The following is a 22,712-nucleotide window of genomic DNA, read 5'->3' on the forward strand; positions in this document are numbered from 1 at the left end:
CTACTTATGCTCCATTTCTCTTGGTTATCTTAAAGGTCAAAAGGCATATTGGTGAACTTTAAAATGCAAATGTCCAATGCTGACAAACGGAGTTGAGTGGACTGATTCTATTAAAATCAGTCTTCTTCAATCTGAAATGTTGCTGTTTTAAATGCAATAGTGACCAAGTCTTTATGCCATTATGTCATGTCAGAGTTACTGTAAGTATGACTTTCTGACTTGCAAATAGATTTATGCCAAGTCAAGAATACGGCTGGAGGTGAGATTTTTTTTCTGAAAGCTCCCTATGCACCCAACTTGGTGCTTCATTGTACCAAAATGCCTGAAAACCAAACGAACATGGAATCCTCATGGAGAACAGCCAAACTGCCTCATTCGGTATATGTGACTCTGTTCAATTAAAACCAATACATCTGTCAGTTCATGACTATTCATAAAAAGATTTTAATTAATCATTTAGATACTCCTATTAATCATTTGGTGTAGGATAAAGAGAAAAAAAATCTGATTAGTTATACCTGGAACCACCGAGAGGTCATTTTTACCCCTCAAAGAAACCGCTGTATAATGCTGCACTCAACATTTCTGCCATACTTGGTTGCTTAGCAACACCCATTGTTTCGATGCCTTTTGATAAGTGTGCTGCCATATGATGAGCTATAACAAGGCCTACAAGATTTAGATAACATGAACCGAGGAGCAGAAGATGAATGCATGTTGAAGAGGTTCTGCCAGTGATCCAGGACATGAGTGAGGGAGAATCACATCAGAGCAGCAAACATCCTTAAAAAGGCCCAGATTTCAGTTAACAAATATCTCAACTTCACATCTGTTTCAGTCTCAAGCAGTACAACTCATACCTCATCACCTTTTAAATTACTGTAGCCTGCAATTTATTGATGAATTTTAAAATATATGTGACCCCCTTCTTGAACTGTAATGAAATCAAGCATTTGTAAAATGAATGAACCCCGTAAACTAAATTTTCAAGTTATATTTAAGACTTACAATTAGAAAAAAAGCTGATTACTTCAGATAATGACATTTTTGAGACCGAGACTCAGGCTGTTGAGGCAAAGAGTAAAAGTGGCACCCATGGCAGTTTTGATAGGTATCAGAATGTTTGAAGTTTTAGTTCCAAATCCAAATTTGGTTGAGACAACATATGTGATTTACGCTCACATAATAACTTGCACAGCTGTAATGTCTGTCATGTGACGTGAACACTCGTGGGTTGTAACCATGCCAACCTTTCACGTCTTTCCCTTCCATCTGACATGACATGAACATGGAGCAGACGTAATAGAGAGGGCGAGATTATGATGTCAAAAATTCATAACTGACCCAACGAACTTCAGTTACAGTGATTGGTTGACAGAGAAGGAATAAGAAGGTAGAGGAAAAAATTAAAAGACAATTTGATTTAGGACTGATGTCTGAGCAATACAAAAAGGATTAGTTTGAAATTTGCTATGTGTGGAAATCAGCACAAATACTGTACTGGCCTTGTCCGTCCACACTACTTTACAATATTCTGTTACGTAACATTAAAGGACATGCAAGCGTTTATCATATACCAAAGAGCATTCGCAGGTTTGAACAAGGCCAATGTGAATGCAGCTGTTGATAACAGATTCAAATGTGGAATTGAAAATGTAGTCTCTTTCTTCCTTATACAACTGTGAGTATGCGCGTGTGTGTGGGCTGACACATCGGCTTTAATGAGCTGAGAGAACGAATGGCACATCAATGAAATCGATAGCAGAATTAACACATTGACATGTTAGACTCATTTGCTTTCTGACATTTCCCTCTATGCAATTAAGCGGCTCAGATATGCAAGTCGGATCTGATTAATGCGCACCGGCCGACCACTCTCAGCTTGCTTTAGCATTCAGAGGCCGAGGCATCTCAGATCGTTTCTAACTCGAGACAACAGGGTCTGGGGTGGTTGCTGGTTTGCTGCAAACTGCTCGGAATGGACTGGGAGATAATGTCTCTCCTACAGCTCACAGTGAACTGAATTTTGGAAACAAACTTTTAAATACAAGTTCCATTCCATGACCAGTTAGATTAAAGAAGAAACCAAGTTTGAAATGACTAAAACATTCACTAACCCAACACAACACAGTTTCTCCGCTAAGACACTTTCATCAAAGCAGGTCTGAAGATTTATGTCTCATTTTTTTCCAGCAACACTGTCCTCGCTCGTAAAAGAACCGCATTCATCATAATTAAAATGTTTAATGTTTAAATAGGCGTAACAGTATGTGTATTTAACATGAATCACTTGCTCAAGGAAATGCGGATTCCATATAAGCGTGGACGCTGAATGGCATGCAAGGAATTTTCCTTTGAGATGACAGATTTGCTTTGTAGCTATCTGAAGGTAGCTGGTATGTGTTTCTGCTGTATTCACTCAACTGCATTAAGTGCAATGTAACGAGGACCAGAATGTTGCACAAGGACAGCACTTCTTCTACAACTGGTTTTGCGCCCACTGTTTGTTTGGTTACTATTATTTTCTTAAACGGTGTCTTTGTAGTTTTAGCTCTGCAGAGGCTGACATTCTTTAAGGGAATGTAAAAAGGTTTACATGGAAAACCACATCAGTTTATGGTGTTGATCTCATAGTGGTGTCCTGTCTAATCACTTAAAGAACAATTTCTGGGTCCATTTTTTTTTCAGTGATTTCTAGTCACAATCAACACCATCAATCAATATTGTCATAAAGATCTACAAACATGTAAAACACCTAAAAATTCCAGACATGCCTCCAGTTCAGCTTCGATGTGCTTGCCTTGGCGCACCAATGGACTTTGCAAACATGGCAACATTGCTGCAACATTTATCTTGGCAAATACGATGTTGACATTACAGACTGAGAATGATGGTCTGGACTTAAAAACATCATGCTGTTACATCCAACCTGAATGGATAATCTATTGCTGGAAGGTGAGTAACTGGATGCATATACACTTAAACTGACTGAACTGGAAGGGAGCCCACACTGTTTCAAATTAAAAATGTAAGTTCAACTGATACCTTGAATATTTGAATTAACTGAACAGTTAGTTTGCTCTTTGTCCAAGTCTTTATTATTTTTTTTAAATCAAATTGTTCCATTACCTGAGCTTGTGAAAACTTGTTCAGTATCCTTAAAATGTTAACTTGACTCAACAACAGCTCATTCACATTCATGAACTAAAACCAAAAAACTAAAAACTACCAAAAAATTTGACTTCTCTTTATGTTTTGCCATTTTGAAAAGTAAGCTCTTCATTTCATACAACAAACAGCTGCAGCCATTCCCATTGGAGCTACGATGTTCCAGCATTGTGACAAAGACATTATGTTATGTTGTTATGAGTAGGAGTTTTAATTGTCGGTCACAATCATTTCATTACAGCGAGAATGAAAAAAATCGTGACTTATCTTAAAATGTGCTGAAGACACACAGCAAGTTTCTATTAGACAGTTTTCTTTAAACTATAAAAATGAAAAGAGTCTCAAAAGAGTTTTAAATCTCACACAGAGCATGCTGGGAAGTCTGCTAATATGCTGATCATACTTCTTTAGAAACTTAACGAAACGAGCTCACTGAACTTCAATTTATTTATATAACACCAATTCAAAAGAAACGTCATCTCATGACACTTTCCAAATAGAGCAGGTCTAGATCATGCTTTTGATACAGTTTTTAATACACCACCATTCACCCATGAGCAAGCACTTGGCCTTTTATAAGGCAAAAACCTTGTAGCAGACCCCAGCTCCAGGTGGGCAGCTATCTGGCTTGACCCATTGGGTTGTAAGTGTGCCAGAGAGATAGAAAGGGAGAGAGAGCAGGAGGGGGGGAGGGGGTGGCGGGTGGGGCTCACAAATAGAGATGTTGCAGTGACATAATAATAATAATAATAATAATAATAATGATAATAAAGAAATACAACTAAAGAACTAATAATAGCCACTGGTGTCTAGCAGGACCACAGCAGGAGGTTCCACCATGATCTATGGGAACCTATGAGACAAGATGGAAACATACATTCATTCAAAACATTATTTCAAGTCAATAGATTTTAAGATAGAAGAACTTGTTTTCAAGTTCTGATGTGATCTGAAATCAAAAACTAGAAACTTTAAAATCATTAACTTGAAATAGATAAAAGTTTTATGTTTATGTGATGTTAATAAGACAAGATGAGTTGAGCTCACTTAATTCCTGCATGATTTTTTGTTTTTAACAGTGTAGCTACTGTGTAACTCGTGGAGCTTGCATCTTGGATAAGCAATTTGGTTGTGTTTGAATGTTGATTGAAACTAAGAGATTAGAACTTAAATATTGTAAAGTTTAAAGGAGGGGTTTTCAAAGTTGACATTCACAGAAATCTATTGCTATAATAATGATAAAAAGAAGAAAACTTATGGTTAACAATGGCATAAACAGTTGGCTTTAGAGCAGCATCTTGGCATCAGCCTGGTTGCATGTGGCGCAGGTGGCTGAACCACCTTGTCCTTGTCACATTCGGAGGTGCTCAGGGATGAGCTTGAGGGCTTTTTGGGAGGCAGCCTGAAGGCTTTTGGAGCCTCTTGAGAACACATATGGGCCCAGCCAAAAAACGTCTGGCCATGAAAGCAGCTCCAGTGATCTCTCCATGGCTCTGCTTGGCCTGCCCACTGATCCATCCTTCCATGAATGACTCTTTTCAACAGACACCGCCTCATTCCTCTCACTCTGTCTATCCAGCCCTCTCATCCAAATGCCCCACACTCTCTCTCTCTTAATTGTTCCGGCCCAGTAGTATCATCAGTATCAGTGCCACCTGGCAACGCCCTACATGATTTGTGGCTGAGCAAACATTTAACTAAACATATCCCATTCCAAATCTAGGATTACATCCTGCTGTTTCAATATTTGGCTGCTTCTGAGTAGCCATGGCTTCAGAGACAGCAGGTCAAGTTGGACAAACATCCTCTTCCATCTAAGGAGAGCACAGGCCACGGCTGCAACAGAAATCCCATGAAAGAGAGCACAGCGAAAGCAAACCACGTCAAGAGCCTCAGATTATGCTTTGCACACTTTTTTCTGTACAGCAGGTTATGTCAATAAGCCTTTGGACATGGAAGGAAGTCTGCAGCCAGAGGAGAAAACAGACATTTGATAGTCCTGTGTGTTGGACGACCGTGTACAGTTTTGCTGTGTCCCAGCTCAGATAGGAATACATATATAAGCAACAAGTTTGCTAAAATGTTACAGGGTCTAGTCAGTAGCATCCATTAAATAGATATGATGATTTCCATTAATAATGTGTTAATATCATGGCCATTATATCATGGGTAACCAAAGGTTTATGTGGTAAATCTTACTTTTACTGGTATAAATAACTTGTAAGGTTTGTCTCTAACACCAGTAAATTAGAGGAAACAATTTTTATATGTGAAAACTAGTCATTACATTTAGTTTTCTTCAGATAATCCAAAATGGTTTCCATTATAAGACCTCAGTACACTTGAAAGGAACTAAAATGTATGACATGTTGTGTGACCACATCTACAGACAGAATGAAAGAATTGTTTACCAAATTCAAAATGATCACATTCAATGCAGAGTGAAAAGTCCCTCTGACTGCATCCCATTTCCTCCCTAGTCTATCTATAATTATGTGTCTTTTAGGTATCTTTGTAGTTTCAACATGGCAACTCACCCAAATGGGGATAACCTTACCTTCCTCTTCAGAAACCTTCTTGATGTTGCAATTGATTTTTGTCATGAAAAGTGACGAGAGAAGACAGTGAAAAGAATGGCGTAACGTGAAGCAAGTAAATCCAGCCTGCTTTTACACCTCAATTAACCTGACCAATCACCATGAAGTGGACATGGTGGTTAGGTTCATACATTGTTAGATGATCCAGTGAACATTTTGTTTCAAGCACCCATCCATGAGTTGCTAGAGAGCAAACATAAAAAAACAGTGTGACAAATGAAAATATGTGTGTTTGTTGGGGGGATTTAGAAAATTAAGGCACTGAGTTGCCACCATTGAGTGCTGGGGTTGAACCTCCTATGAATGGTGTCCTTCCACACAGTTGTGTATCTCTCCAGTGCTATCAGAACTAACTGGATATTTCACATCTTAGCGCCATTTAACTTGCTTACTGTACACACTTATGTTGACATAATTGCAACAAACCTCAACAAAAGGTCGCAGGTAAAGCACGAGATAATTCCACAAAACCTGAGATGCTCTGTAACACAAAACAGAATCAATAATTTGCTAATCTCTTCAGACATACTGTATATTCAATTGAAAATCGTACAAAGACAATACACTTATTGTTTCACCTCATCATCTTCATGGATTTTTCTAAATATGTTCTTATTCTGAATTGGTAGCATATGTTAGACATTAAAAAGCCTAGAGAAACCTGGATAGTTTCCTTCTCCTCAGAGGCTGGGTAGAAAATTCAGTATCGACAATGATCCACACTTCCATCAACATGACCGCTTGGTGCATTATAAACCAGGATGTTATCGAGGCTTTCAGAAAGAGATGGTTTTCCTGTTCTCCTCTCCACCCAACTTCCATCACAAAAATCAATATTTATAATTTTACAAGATCAGGACAAATCCGCTGCGATGCTGGCATTATTAACACAATAAAAACATCACAGAGACAGGTATTTGCTGGGAGCCCCAGCTGGATTAAAGGTCCTGTTTTCTCCTTATCTCTCTCTTCCTTCTTTTTCTTCCTCCCCCTCTTTTAATTCCCATGTTCTCCTCCCAGCCATACAATAAGCCTCACTGTAAAAGAGGTTATATAGGCCCTGCTTCTTAATATCACTGGCTGGTTTTAAGTAATGACATAAATAAAATGGACTGATGTATGAAGGGGATTGCAAAGGGGTGGGTGATAGGACTCATGACAGCATGTGCAGAGGATCATGGGAGAAAGCACAACCAGCTGGGAGTATCTATCTGCTAGATGCTACTTGTCAACGTTCCCTAAAGAGACCTCACTTACATTGGACATTTATTTACAAAAGGCCTTGTCTGTCCTTGGAGTGCCTTATGCTGTCAGTTCTATGACATATGGATGATGGTAAAGCCACGCTGTGCAATGATCTAGAGATTCATAACAACCATAGATTATATATGAAGTCAACAGATCAAACCCACCCTTATTTGATAAACAGTTTTAATTGGCCAGTCCCAAACCAGGAAAAAAAAATATATAAAGAATGCTCATTTCTAGAGCAAATGAAACATGAGCTTGCAGATTTGTCTGGTTGCACACTGTAGCATTAAGATTAATCCTGTCACTTAGCATCTGGTTAGCTTAAATGTGGTTGAGAGCAAGGGGTTTAAAATGCAGCTTCATGTTAAGATGGAACTCATTAATGCCCCAAAAGAAGCAATGAACCGATTAAACTGAGACTAACCTTTGCAACTGAGCCATCCAACACAGGTATCTGCGTGTATGGGAACTTTATACAACAGCTTTACCACCTGATTACTACTGTGAAGACTGGCTCCAAATTTGGTCATGGCAGTGCTTTCCTAAAGATCCATCCATCCATTTTCTATACCGCTTATCCGTCAGGGTCGCGGGGGTTTTGGAGCCTATCCCAGCTGACTACGGGCGAGAGGCGGGGTACACCCTGGACTGGTCGCCAGTCAATCACAGGGCCAACACACAAAGACAGACAACCACACTCTCACACTCACACCTAGGGGCAATGTAGAGTAGCCAATTAACCTAATGTGTTTGTTTTTTTTATTGTGGGAGGAAGCCTTTCCTGAAGATGTTTTTTTGTTGTTGTTTTTTTCACTTTGAAAAATTGTTACAATGCTGACATATGTTCAAGTGTTCACTTTTATTATATGTTCAGTTTTAATTAATCATTAGATCATCATAAAAAAGAGGGTAAACTGTCATGATTGTCAGCTGAGCCCTGCTCCTGACTGAATCTGCAGAGGTGTGCAGGTGAACCTGGACACAAAAAAATAATGATTTTAGCAACAAAAACTCAAGGAAGAAAGCTTACAAACAGAGAGATTGTCTGACATAGATGCCGAAGTGTAGGCAATACAATACAGGAAAGATGGAGTTGGAGAGTCTTTTATGGAAGCAGGAAGAGCATGGAGTTGACAGCCACAAACAGGTACACACACACACACACAAAAGGTAGGGGGAAAACACAGCAAAAAAATACTGGGAACCAAGCAAAAACCCAGCATAACCCTGTTTCTAGAATGGAGGAAAAAAGGTGATACCTTTAACACAACATCCAGAGCCTTCAGGTACTCAGGACGCATCTCATCCAACCCCGGGGCACGGTCACTATGTGACTGCCACTGTGGCTCTGGTTTCTCCAAGGAATGCGTGTCAGTGAAATTAAGGACATCCTCATAGTATTCCTTCAACTACCCCACTATATCCTCATTCAAGGTCATTGTTTGGCCTGCCAGTAGCTGTCAGCTGCCTCAGGAGTCTCACAAGCCAGCCATGCACTGTAGGACTCCTTCTTCAGCTTGATGGGACCTTTCACCCCCGGTGTCCAGCAGTGGGTTTGAGGATTGCCGCCACAACTAGCACCAGAGACCTTCTGACCGCAGCTGCAAACAGCCGCCTTTCCAATGGCAGCAAGGAACATGGCCCACTCAGACTCCACATTCCCCACCACAGGTGGGAGTTGAAGACCATTCAGACAGGGTCTTCAGTCAGATGTTCCCAGCAGACCTTCACTGTTCATTTGGGTCTGCCAGGTCTATCCGGCTTCCTCCCCCACCACCTGATCCAACTCACCACCATGTGGTGATCAATTGATAGCTCCGCTCCTTTCTTCACCTGAGTGTCTAGAACATACCGCCGCAGATCTGCGGATACAACTACAAAGTTGATCATTGACCTGCAACCTATGGTGTCCTGGTGTCAGGTGCACTTGTGGACACCCTTATGTTCAAACACGGTGTTAGTTATAGACAAACTGTGATTATCACAGAAGTCCAATAACTGAACACCCCTCAAGGTCACACTGTTATTGCCCACGTGAGCGTTGAAGTCCCCCAGTAGAACAATGGAACCCCCACAAGGGACATCTTCCAGCACCCGTCCATTTTGTAGCCTTTAAATATAAATAGCCCACATAAATATGAGCAATTCTTACCAGCATTGTGGTATGGGGTTTTGGCAACATTCTGTTTGCTGTTCAATGGTGACAATAGAACTCAGTTGTATTTTTTTTTTTTTTTTTTGCCATAGTGGTGAAACTGAGGGACTGATGGTCACTTGGGTCACCATTGATAGACAAATACTGAATGGTTTGTCCTGAAAATTAAACATTCCAGAAATGATGCCTGACTTTTTCTCTAGCACTGATTCTGTTTTTCAGTTATTCAGGGAAATGATGCCACATGTATTACACTGATTGGCATGTTTGTCTGGATATTGTTTACAAATGTATTGTCATCACTTTGGTGATGCTCTGACTTTGCAGCCACCAGCACACTAATGAGCTAATGTGATGAACAAGTGACCAAGGAAAACATTACACCTGCTAAACATCACCAAGTAAGACTGTACACTGCAAATTGTTGGCATGCTAATATTAGCATTTACCTCAAAGCAACTTGGAACTTGAGTCTAGTTTCACAGATCTGTTAGTGTGGCTATAGAGTGTTAGTCCTCATATTTGATGCTTTTCAGTCACGGCAGACAACAATTTCACAAGGAGTATAAGTAGTGAAATTGAAAATGGAATGGATCTGGAATATAATGCAAACCTTGTGTTTCTTGAATTTTGTGACCCTCCGAATGTTTCTTTTGACCATTGTTGGGTCTCAACCCCATCATTTGAGAAACACTACATTAGACCATTCAGGCTGTCATGTCAGCCCCAACCTCATTATCTCCACAGAGAGACTTTGGCTAACAGGAAACTAACAACTTCACTTAACGACATGTCTCCATGGAGATAACCGGACATCACCTGGAAACCATGACTGCAGTAGCTGATGGCCACAAGGGCAATTTAAAGCCATTTCATGTCCACACAATCATACACTCACACAAATACTCATGTGGGCAAAGTGTCCTTGGGTCACACATTCTTGGCAGATTGCTAAGGTTCAAATACACACGAACACAGAAGGACGTATCTCTCCTCTCTCTTGCCTCCAAGGTAATGACCACACACTTAGACGAGTGCAGGCAGTCACAATTGGGACTATTTGTGCAAGCCTCTCTCAGCTAATATGTTGCCTGATATTGAAGAGTAATCTGCAGAAATGAATAGCACAGTCTCTTCATGGTTCTTCCTGACATTTCCCCTTTTACTGTATTTGAAAGGTGGCATGTAAAACATGTTCAGCAGCCCTGAGTTTTCACCAGACTGGTGAAAATGACTGTAAAAAGTGAACAAACCAGTTCTTCTAGATCCCTGAAAGCTGAATTTCAGCAGTTTAGATGTTGACATTTTTAGAGTGTGTGGAAACTCGTGGCCTGGCAAAGTGTGAGCCTTGCTTTTTTCTTACATTTTTTTTACAGCTCACAGTTAAGCTAAAATCGTGGAATTCTTTGTCACTGCCTCCCTTAATAACCTACTGTTTTTGGGTTTTTTTTTAGGTTTTGTTTAGTTTAGGCAACTAAAGCCACCTGGTCAAGATTGGGAAAAGATTGTGGTCATTGTTAAAAGAAAACAAGGTTGACTATTGAGAGAAGACTGAATCCAAACTCCTTAAGAGATAAGATAAATGGGGAATGGAAATTATTTGTGACATCTAATGTGCCCCTCTTAAATCCATTGTAACGATTCACTCATTTCAGTTCTTGCTTTTCCCTCCACATAGTCACACAGATGTTGCGGCGGTAAAAGGGGTGGTGGGGACACAAGTGTGACTGCACTTTATAACTATAGGTGCTAGGTGGCAGCAGAGATTTTAGGGTAATATACCATCTGACCCTGATATGGATTGCAATCGCAGAGTGAGGCTATCTGTACTCGTGCTGGTTGACTGCATAAGAAGTGTGGCTGTAAAGCCAGATGTAGCCCACAACTCAAAAAATAAGAAGAGAGAGGGATGTAACAATTTTACTTTTGGCTCAATTTAAAACTGCTTCTGTCATATTAATTAATGTTACACATCCTGAAACACTGTCAATCAGTGTGCCCAGAAAATCTTTTAGAACATCTTAATCCGTTTAGACAGAGTTTTTAAACATGACAGAATTTAACAGGGCAGAGTGAATTGTGAAAGGTAGCTTTATGTTGTAACACCCCTGTTCTTTGTCGGTGAATGTTAATGTTATATTTAATGTCTAGTTAACTACTTTGCATGGCTTGCTAATGTTAGCGCTGATTCTAGAAGGGAGAAAGGCATGGACTGCTGACATGTGGTTAAGAAACTGGTATGCCCCCAGCTGGTTCTGTTTAATTAAAGTGTAATAAATTCTTCTCACATCAGTCAGGTGATGCTCATTTCAAGAGAGGTGGTGTGCCTCTCCTAATTTTCTGAAGAAAACCTTCAAGACATGCACACTTTAAATATTCATGATGTATTTATTCAGGTGTAGTGTTGTCAGTAAGAAGAAATAATCATTTGTCGTATCTGAGACTACTGTGTTAGAAATGAGTTTTGGAAATGAATGACAACGGATGATCCAGCAATGATCGAACCTTTTTACAACACTTTGCACACACATTTACAGTGTCCCTCTAAATAATAGTCCTTTCACACTGGACAAAACCCCCACTAACACAATGACATCCAATGATCCTGAGGGGCATGAATTTGTCCCTCCCAGCCTCGCTGTAGAAGAGGCTGGTTGTTAACCAGGTCTTTGTTTGCCTCAGCAGGGTCGATGGGCTTCTGTAGATGTCGGTGTGATGACTTTAATGTTATCAAGAATAAAATTTTTGGTTTTGAATTGTTTCCTCTATGTTTTTCCTTGCGCTTTCCTGTATTCCCCTGCCTTGTGTTATGGTTTGTTCTGTGTCTCTCTGTGTGTATGTGTGTTCGGAGTGGAGTGTGGTCTTCTGGTCATTTCCCCCACAAAGACTGCAATATATGAAAACTGTCTCCAGCTCATTCATTCACTCTGCCAGATTGTTCAATACCCCACCTGTTATCTAGAGGCTGTTTTGTCAAATGAACATGATGTTGTTGTTGTGGTTTCCTCATATTCATTTACTCTCATTTAAGAGCAGTGTTTGATCACCCTGATGTCCAAGGATCAGCTTCTAATAAGACAGGGTAATGGAAGTGTCACACATTAATCTGTGGATTTTTGGACATGTGCCGCTGGAATGAGGAAGCCCTTAGGGATGTTTTCATCAGAGGTTTGAATGAACAAATTAAGAATGAACTGGTCATATTCCATGAGCCTTCAGATTTAAACTCTCTTGTCTCAGTAGATATTGTCTTAATGGCCAGATAAGACAAGGAGAAGTTGAAAAGATGAGATGGCTTCAGCTAATGTCTGGTCTCCATCTTCTTCACCTCCCCAACTTTGACCTGAAGAGAACGACTCCTGCCAAGCCTCTAAGCCCTCCTGCTCAACCAACTCTGTCCCCGAAGAGCCAAAAAGCCAGGCTCTCCAGTAAAAGTGGAGATTTCAGGCCATATTGAACTGATACTTCTCAAAACTCTCACCCCAACTGCTCCAGATAATAAACTCTTAGTTCATGTAAACCATGAAACCACGTCTGTTTCTTTAGTTCTGTCGGGCAATCATAACGAATAGGTAACATTTCACATAATAACTGATCCCAACACTTGTCCAGTTCCCGGGTTCCCATGACTAAATCTATGCAACCCTCACATCGATTGGTCTGCTGGAAAAAACAGACCCTGTTGACTCGTCTAGCATTTGATTTACTTTGGTTTACCACAATTTGGCCAATTAAGCAAGAGCAAAGCCCTGTCTCTCCCATCTCACTGCCTAGCAGCGACTTATACAACGAGTTCAAACTCTATTCGCTTCCACCAGCTATCAGGAAACAACTATAAAGATTTCTGGGATCCGCCAATTTTTTTAAATCAGTGTTTCATTGGTGATTAAAGTCTGGTAACAGAACCTCTCACCAGACTCACATCACCCTGCTCAGCCTTTTCCTGGACCCCTGATGTTGAGGCAGCATTTTCTAAGTTCAAAGAACTTTTCACCTTGGTACCAGTCCCCATGGCCCTGCCTGGGTCCTGCTGCTCCTGCTCTGCACTGTTCTCTCTATCCTCCCTGTCTGCCCTCTCCTTTTTCTCTCTATCTCCCCCTCTCCTGTCTCTCTCCCCCTCCCTGTCTCTCCTCTCCCCCCTCTCCCTCCCAGGCGGTCACAGCAGAAGGCCGTCTACACTGAGTCTGGTTCTGCTCGAGGTTTCTGCCTGTTAAAAGGAAGTTTTTCCTCGCCACTGTCGCCATATGCTTACTCAGTGTGGGGGTTTGCCCTGGGACCTGTTTCTCTTTAATTCTCTTCTTTTTGGTTGTTGTTTGCACACCTGTAAAGTGTCTTGAGATAACTGTGTTATGAACTTTAAATAAAACTGAATTGAACTGAATTGAATAGAATGTTAGAGGGGGCAGAGATTCCTTTAATAAGAATTGGATTGGATTTTATACTGAATTTAAATTCAAATTTAAATTTGCTTTTTTAACTCAAGGCATATTAATTAATTAAATTATGACTTGATTGATTAATTTTGCTGTGATACTCACATTGTGCTTTCATCATGCTGCCTTGGTTATGTGAAAAGTAGGTGAAAAGAAAATGACTTGAATAACTTGAATGAAAGCATTATATTGTCTGAGATTTACGCATATCATGCCAATTACAGAGAATGGTGAATCTTGGATTGTTCAGTGTTGAGCTGGAGCCTGTTTCATTAACCCCCCCTCCAACAACTTCCCCCCCAATTTGTTAGAACAAACAATTTTCTGTCACTTTAATTTTGACATGTCACTTATTAAAAAATATAAATAAATAACAAAACCTCTGTAGGCTGTAGGTCTGACAAGTACAGAAGCTCTGAGAGGCAAGTGAGAAAAAACAAACAAACTGGTGATCCATTTTCTGAATCTGATCTAAATTGTTTTCTCTTCTGTGTTTATGACTTGTGTGCATGTGTTAAAGGGTTTTGCCAGGACGAATCTATCTAAGCTTCTTCCTAATAGCTCATTAATATCTGCCAAAATTAATATCTGCCATGGTGCCTTCCATTTGTACTCGTAAGTCGTCGAGTTGTTCTCCAAGTTCCAGAATACCAATTCATCAACTCGGTCAATCGGTTGGTAGCCCAGAGCACAGACTGTAGTTTTTCCCTGCACTTAGCTACTTACAGTACGCTTCTTTTGTACTCGCAAGTCATTTCTGTCAGGTTTCGGCTTACGCAGGACTCAGACGCAGAGATAGTGAACGAATATAGTGATTTATTCACCAAGCACAATCCCCAATCAAACCTCTCACAGAGCAACAGAGAAAACAAGAGGCTATGAAATTATTCTTGGGCTAAAGGCTCTAACTAGGCTAAGAATTCTACAATCCAGTAAAACAGAAAATCACTCCTACAGGAGGAAATAAAAAATACTTAGGAGGGGAAAACAAAAACTTCAAAGAACCAAAAATCACTCTAAGCAGAGGAAACCTATCTAGAGATAAACTACTATGAACCAATAATCACTCTCAATTGAGGAAATCTATCTTAGAAAACAAACAGAAATAAAACTGAAAATCACTCCAATGGAGGAAGAAATTCCTAACAACATAAATTAACAATTCTACTTGGCAAAACCTGAACTATGAAATTTACAACGAAAAATCACTCTGTTTCAGAGGCTAGAATAGAACGAGACACGAGGTACATACACAAACAAAGGCTGTGGCATGGACGAGAGCTGGTGCGGACATGAAGAACGAAACACACTGGCACAAGACAAGGGAAACGCAGACTACTTGAACACATGAGGATAATGGGGACCAGGTGGAAACAATCAGGTGGTTGGGAAGACAATCAGACTGGAGACATGAAGGAAGGGCAAGTGACCTGAAACGAGAGGAGAGTTACTTTTCAAAATAAAACAGGAAGTGACGAGACATAAAACCAAGACAAGACCTCACCGCGGTGTGACAATTTCCCAAGTCTTCCAAAGCTGGATTGATAATTAGAACGCCACCCGAAGCCAGATTTCCAACTTGCCATCTCAGCCAACCTCAGAGGACACTGAGTTCGCAAACCAAGATGGCTGTCCAGAGCATCAACTGTAAATAAAAGCTGCATTGTATTTTTGTGTCCAATATAGTAAGTTGTATACAGAAAACTGTCTTATTGCTGCCTGTAGGCATATGGCTATGGTCTTGTTAGGTGTGAAATACCACACAATGTGCTGCTCGTAACTGGTCAATGTTGCTATGACAAGAATGGCTGAATAACGTTACAAATGAGCTCTTTTCTTGATGCAACCAACTCTGTTTAAAACAACTGTGATGTCATTCCAAGTCCAGAGTTCCGATTTACGAGTACAAACGGAACACAGTGTCAGGCTGTCAGAAACAAGCCTGCTCTTGACACGTTCAGGGAACGATCATAAATCTGCAATCTCTTCAAAAAACATTTGTAAATCTGTGAAGTGTGAAAATAACCTGGGTTACATACACATTCATGTAACACACATGCATTAGGCAGTGCTGGGAAAGTTCACTTTCTACATGAACTAGTTCTAAGTTCAGTTCACAAATTTAATATGAACTAGTTCAGTTCATAGTTCATAATTCAAAAATTTGAACTAAGTTCAAGGTTCCAAAAATGAACTAGTTCATAGTTCTTTTTTTTCTTCGGTATGCTGCTGTGAGCTATATAAAATTATTGCCACAGTCCACAGAGAACCACAGACAACAACTGTTTTATCAGTTTTAACACTGAAACTATGTGTCAGATTCATCTTCGTATCCAATTTTGAATCCTTATCCAACCAGGGTTTACATTAGCATTGAGGCGACAGCCCTCAAAACACTGACATTTCCCTAACGCTTTGTTGCCGTGACTCGGCCAACCAGTCATTGTCGTATTCACTTTCAGTTTCACTGATAATTTTTACCATCTGGGTCACTACTGGCTTTTGCATAAAATTCTTTCAAATACTCAAACAGCATAGAGTCTGAGCGGTCCGAGCTAGCGCTGCCTTCGTCCATGCTGTGTATTTTGATGACGTATTTGTTAGTGCGATAGGTATGACAGCTGTTGCCAGCTTGGGTGGTTTTTTCCGCTACATATTAAGGGTTGTTTACAATGTGCTTAGCGTGGGTTTTCGCCTGGAAGGCTCTATGGAAATCTGACAGTCTTTACCGAGGTTATACTGTGAGAGAGCGCCGTTCACAATAACGTTCATCAAGCGGAAATACAGCACGTTCAGTTCACGTTCACCCAAAATATGAATGAGTTCATGAGCGATCCTGGATTCAGGCACAACATTGGCATTGGGTGAATGTGTTTATGTGCAATTATGTGTAATTATTATGTGTAATTATTATGTGTAATTATTATGTGTAATTATTATGACATCAACTGTGTGACACAGATGAAAGTGAGTAACTTGGAAAAAAAATATCTAAGATTATGACTTTTATTACCAGTTGTTCTTAATAAGTCATGAACAGGAAAGAAAACAATTTAGATCACTGGATCACCATGTTTTTCTCTCCCGCCTCTGATGGTGTGTTCACATAGAAAGTGAAAAAAATTCTTCAAGCATTGAGATTACATACAAAGTCGATACAAAGGTGTCAATATTTGTGCTGAGTGACCCAAATGGCGTGATGCAAGTACAGGCATGTGAGAAAATTAGGACACCCCATTAAATAATCAGCTCTTTATTTAGAAATGGTTCACATACCAATATCCAGTCATGTTTATATGTATTTTTCAAAAAGAAAGTGATTTGATTGCAATTTAACAACAAAAATGAACATTGTTTGACAAATCCAAAAAAAGAAAAAAAATAAAGTATGTATTTTAATGGAGGAAAAAGTTAGGACACCCTACCCCCTAATAGCTAGTGTTGCCCCCTTTGGCTGATATAACTTCAACGAGACGCTTTTTGTAGCCTTTTACCAGTCTCTGACATCGATCAGGAGAAAGTTTGGCCCACTCCTCAATGCAGAATTCTTTTAGCTGTGAGATGTTTGAGGGGTGTCTTGCATGTACAGCCCGTTTCAAGTCACCCCACAGCATTTCGATGGGATTAAGATCAGGGCTTTGACTTGGCCATTCCAGGACTCTCCACTTCTTCTTTTTTAGCCAGTCCTTGGTGGATTTGCTGGTATGCTTTGGGTCATTGTCTTGTTGCAGTATCCAGTTACGCTTCAGCTTTAATTTTTTGACAGATGGTTTCACATTTTCTTCAAGCACCCTCTGATACACAGTAGAATTCATGGTAGATTCTATGATGGTGAGCTGGCCAGGTCCTGCTGCAGCAAAGCAACCCCAAACCATGACACTGCCCCCTCCATGCTTTATAGTTGGTATGAGGTTCTTTTCTTGGAAGGCTGTATTTGGTTTACGCCAAACATGTCTTCTGTTCTGGTGTCCAAATAATTCAATTTTAGACTCATCTGTCCAAAGAACCTTATTCCAGAAGTCGTGGTCTTTGTCTATGTTCTCTCTGGCAAACTTCAGTCTGGCCTTGATGTTTTTTTTAGAGAGCAAAGGTTTCTTCCTTGCACACCTCCCATGCAAGTCACACTTGTGCAGTCTCTTTCTGATCGTAGAGTCATGCACTTTCACATCGACAGTTGCCAGAACCTGCTGTAATTCCCTTGATGACAATGGCTGATGTTAAATTCTTTTGAAATCTTTTTAAATCCTTTACCAGACTCGTAAGCGGCCACAATCTTCTTTCTGAGGGCATCAGGAAGCTCTTTAGACCTCACCATGGCGCTCACCTCAACATCTCAACTGTCAGGGCCACACCAAACTAAATCTGAGGTTTAAATAGGGCAAGGCTCCATTCAAATGCTGGGTAACGATGTACTAATCATGTGCACCTGACGTGACGCACCTGTTTGGGATTTTCAACATTTTAAGAGGGATAATATAGGGGGTGTCCTAATTTATTCCTCACCAGAAATTGCATTATTTTTTAATTAAATTTTACAGAAAGTTTTAAAAAGGCTTTTCTTATTTTTTTATTGTTTAGTTATATTACTTGGATCCCTGAGTTTAATTAAAATTGACATTAACTACCCATATGTCCAAATATATTTTAAAATACACAGGATTTCATAAGATGTCCTAATTTTTTCACATGCCTGTAAGTCAGACTTGCAAAATTCATGTTATTCGTTCACCTTATTTGCACCATTTTTGTGAGTTCAAAATATTATACTTGCCAAAGAGTTAAATTTGCACGTCGCAGGGTTTTGCCCTGTTTTGTGCTGCTGATCTGGTGCTTGGCTGCTGAACCTGAGAAGCTCTGGAGAGAGCTGAGGGCACAGCCAGTCCTTCTGGAGGATGTAACTCCCGCAGTCACACTATATTCTGCTCGTATCTGGATCTTACCGGAGTTTACTGATGGGAGGACAGCTGAGAGTTTACTTTTAAAATTTTGGGATTAAGAAAGTGGATTTAACTTCACTCTCCCCTATCAGCTAGCCTGAAACAGCGAGGTGTGGCTGTGATGTTACCTAATGCCGGGTGTTTATTTACTGTTGTACAGATACAAACACCCTTGCCTGCTATTGCTTCTTAGCTTCTGACTAAAGTACGGTATTCTTGCCATTCGTGGCTAATAAACATTTGTGTGGGAAAAAAAAAAGATCCCACAATCAAACTTGTGTGACTATCGCAACTGGCTATCTGGTTCTAACGACTGGCTAATTCACACGAAAGCCACAACAACAATAGGTCGTTAACCGAACTCATTAACATTCTCACAGCCATTAGCCAGTCGTTAGAACCAGATAGCCAGTCGTTAGACACAGGGGGCCAATCAGATCCTTTGTTTTCGTTAGTTTCACTTAGTCACTCCCACCGAGGGGTATATATTGGTTCCTCACCAGTCAGTTTTCAGAACTAATGGAGCTGCTTGGATTAGCAGCAAAACGTCTTCAAGCCTATCTACACAGTCCAGACACCTTGCTTTAACTCTTTGAGTGAATATGACCTGGATGACTGAGAATCTCCACAGATATATCGCAAGGTTCAAATTTGTTTTGTTTGCGATGTAACAACCATTTGGTGGGCTTGAATGTGACTTCAGCTTGAATGTGACTTCAGCTCCAAAGTTCTCTCGTAGACAGCAGAGACAAAACCAGTTTCACTGAGTTTGTGTCTGCTGTTTTGGTAAAATATGACTGCTCTTGTATTTTTTATGGTTTTCTCCAGGAAAATAATGAAGTAGTGCCCTAATGTCCTGGTTAGAGGGCCTCCCATTGCCTTGGCTGCGATCCATTTAACAAGAGCACTCTCTGCTGCAGGGTTTACTCCCACCACATCACCGCATTTATCATCCTGTACGTAGGTGTAATTATTAAATTTAGAGAGCAGAGCCACTGGGACGTAGCTGTGCACAGACAGGTAGCACAGGTCAAATAAAGAATTACTCAGACAGACACCTGAGAAATATCTTTGTTCAGGTTCCTTTCGCTTTCAAAGCTGATACCAGTGTACAGTCATGGACACCACCAGTCAGTCATTTATTAATACTGCTTACAGGGCAGTTGTCTCTTAGTTAGAGGCTGATAAATAGTGCAGAACTGATGTTTACTACAGAAGAGTGAAGCGTCTCTGTAAATGGATCCTTCTGAAGCTGAAATTGTCAGTTTTACAGCACTGCACATAAATGATGATGATCGATTCTAAAATAAATTTTACAATACAGTACAAAGGAACGAGTGAGGAACACCACGATAATTATTGAATAAGTAATATGTTAAACCTTAAACAACTAAAGAGCAGTTACTCAAGAAGAGACTGGGAGATAGTATGTTGATAAATCATGAGGTAATGATTAGTTCATAAATGTATATGAATCAACACATTAACATATAGTGGCACAAACTACTATCCCTCAATTAAAGTGATACATCTGACTGTGGAGCCATTGCTTCATTCTTCATGATTAACAACATTTAACTAGTCCTAAAACCCACCCAAACAAAACAAAGCCAAAAATAATGCGAACAGAGGACATTCATTAAGCCCCACTCATGCTAGATGTAGAACTTGCTTAACAGTCCACCTGTTGCATTTTGTGTTTCATAATGCGCCGCATATTTTCAGTGGCATGCAGAACTGGACTGCAGGCAGCCCAATCTAGAACCCATCCTCTTTCTTTACGATGTCACGCTGTTGTACCACGTGCAGAATGTGGCTTGACATTGAGACTTCTTGGGGTAATAGTCCTTTTGTTAGTCTTTTTTTCAAGAATAAAACATCCTTACTTGCTAATTCAAAAGTTTTCTGTTCTCTGCATTTTAAGAGAGTTGCTGCTTGATTCTAACATGCATGGCTGCATCGCATTTCGACTGTGACGTGGCTGCCAGAGCAGATTACAGTCTTTCAACTGATCACACTTGAGATTTCACCAGGCACGCCATGGACCTTTTCAGAGGTGTCCCAGAAGCGGGTCTCCATTCTGCTCCATTTAAAATACTTAAAATAGTCTATTTTGGACAGACACCTCATGCAGACAGAGCAGACAGAGCCAGGCAGAAGATGGGTATGGCACAGAGAATGATGTCAGTTTGCAAAATGGAACTCCCTGTACACACTCCAAATCATAAATCACATTTAAAATATCAGTTTAACTATGTAGCCTGCTTACCTATGCTAAACTCAAGGAAAAAGGAGCAAATCAACACAATCTGAGCAGGTTAACTAAACTGGGCAGGTGGAATGAAGGCCATGAACTGGCCTCGTCATCAAGTTGCTTGATGTTCATATTCAAACTCCATGGTATCATCAAAAATTTGATGAGCTTTTGCCAGCCCGGCCTAACCTGTTCTCCTTTACTTCTTTAGTTGATATATCTCTTTAATGTCATTCTGTCCATCCCATGGACCTTTGCCACTGACTCAATGGACTGACACTTGCCTTGCTGCTCTCTTTAGATCATCCAACAAAGTTGTGCCTCTATTTGTCTTTCTTATGTGCTGCCTTGCCATTTTAATCTAAAAAAAGAAAAACAACACTTAAATAAACAGATTACTTTGTGCCTAGGTAATCCTGTTAAATGTTTGGGGGTAAATTAAACCGGTCTCCATTTGGACAAGGTGGTTTACGCAGTGGCTCAGTTCCTCGTTATGAGTTTGTTTTGTAGTTTACACTGACTTAAACAAAAAAAAAAAAAAGTTATTTTAATTAAAATACAAGAATCAAAACTTGACATGATAAATTTACTTAGAATGCAAAATCTTTTTGTTATGTAGTTTTGTTACCATACATATTATGTATGTTACCTGCACATGCAAGTATGTATGTATGTTAACGATGATACCTTTTTAACTATTTATATATTCGTTATTATTATTATTGTTGTTATTATTTTACAATGGCATTGTTGTGGTGCAATCATAACCTTTGTAATCCAGCCCTGAACTGTAGTATCATTTTGCAAACCTTGTAAAATTTTCTATGTTGAAAAATCATATTCTTATCTTTCATATTCTTTTACACAACATCCTTTTTTTCCAAATTGGGTCAGAAGAAAAATTTCAGATCTTTCTTCAACACTTTGTTTGAGATAAATACAGACACCACATATTTTGTGACTCAGGGTCAGTGGAAAAACAGAGGTGAGAAGAGATAATACACATTCAAGTTAACGACAAATATAATGAATTTTTTGCTCTGAAAAAACGACAAACTGTGGAGATTTTGCATCATTTAGTTGGTTCTAAAGGCCAGTTATAAAACTGATGAACTATAATTACATGCTTAAAAAAAACACTTACAGTCTACTGAAGATCTTATGTTACAGTAAAGCAAAATCCCAAACCCCAATTTGTTTTAGCTCCTACACATCAGGCTATTACAGAATAAATTATTTTGGCATTCCTATTAGCACTTGAGTTATGACAAACATTCCAAAACAAACAAATGTTTTCAATGTATATTGTAACTACTAACACACAAAAACATGTTTTTATCCTCAGGCTTAACCTTGGCAAAACCAAAAAAAAAAGCACAAATTTTGTTTTTTTGCCCTTTCTAAAGATAGACATGCGACTCTGTATCAGAGAGCCAATTGATTTTTCTCTTGGCTGTCTGCCGTTAATGAGCATCAGCAATATAATGCCTGTGATATCTTCCATTTGCTTGAGTGGCAAGAGTGCTACTTTGTCAGACTGAGCATGAAAGAGCTGTGGTTTTCAGATCAGCCTGCGAGCCTGTTCCCTTCTCCCCGCCATTTTCTAATACACTCTTAATGGAAGCAGGACAAAGAGCTGGGTGTGCCGTTTCCTTGTAAATTAGCAGCCTTTGGATGTGTCTCATTTGAACACAAAAAGCATCAGGTGCTATGAACCAAGACTGACTACTGTGTGTATGTGTGTGTGTGTGTGTGTGTGTGTGTGTGTGTGTGTGTGTGTGTGTGTGTGAAGCCTGAGCAGCTTTGCCTGCCTCATACCTCCAGGTGGGAATGGGAGGTGAACAGAGGGCTGACAACACGGAGCACGTCTGTCACATTCAAAACGGCTCTCCAATCCAATTCCCTTACGAGGCACTG

The sequence above is a fragment of the Scatophagus argus genome, chromosome 18, assembly GCF_020382885.2.
Source record: "Scatophagus argus isolate fScaArg1 chromosome 18, fScaArg1.pri, whole genome shotgun sequence".
Classification (NCBI taxonomy): domain Eukaryota; kingdom Metazoa; phylum Chordata; class Actinopteri; family Scatophagidae; genus Scatophagus; species Scatophagus argus.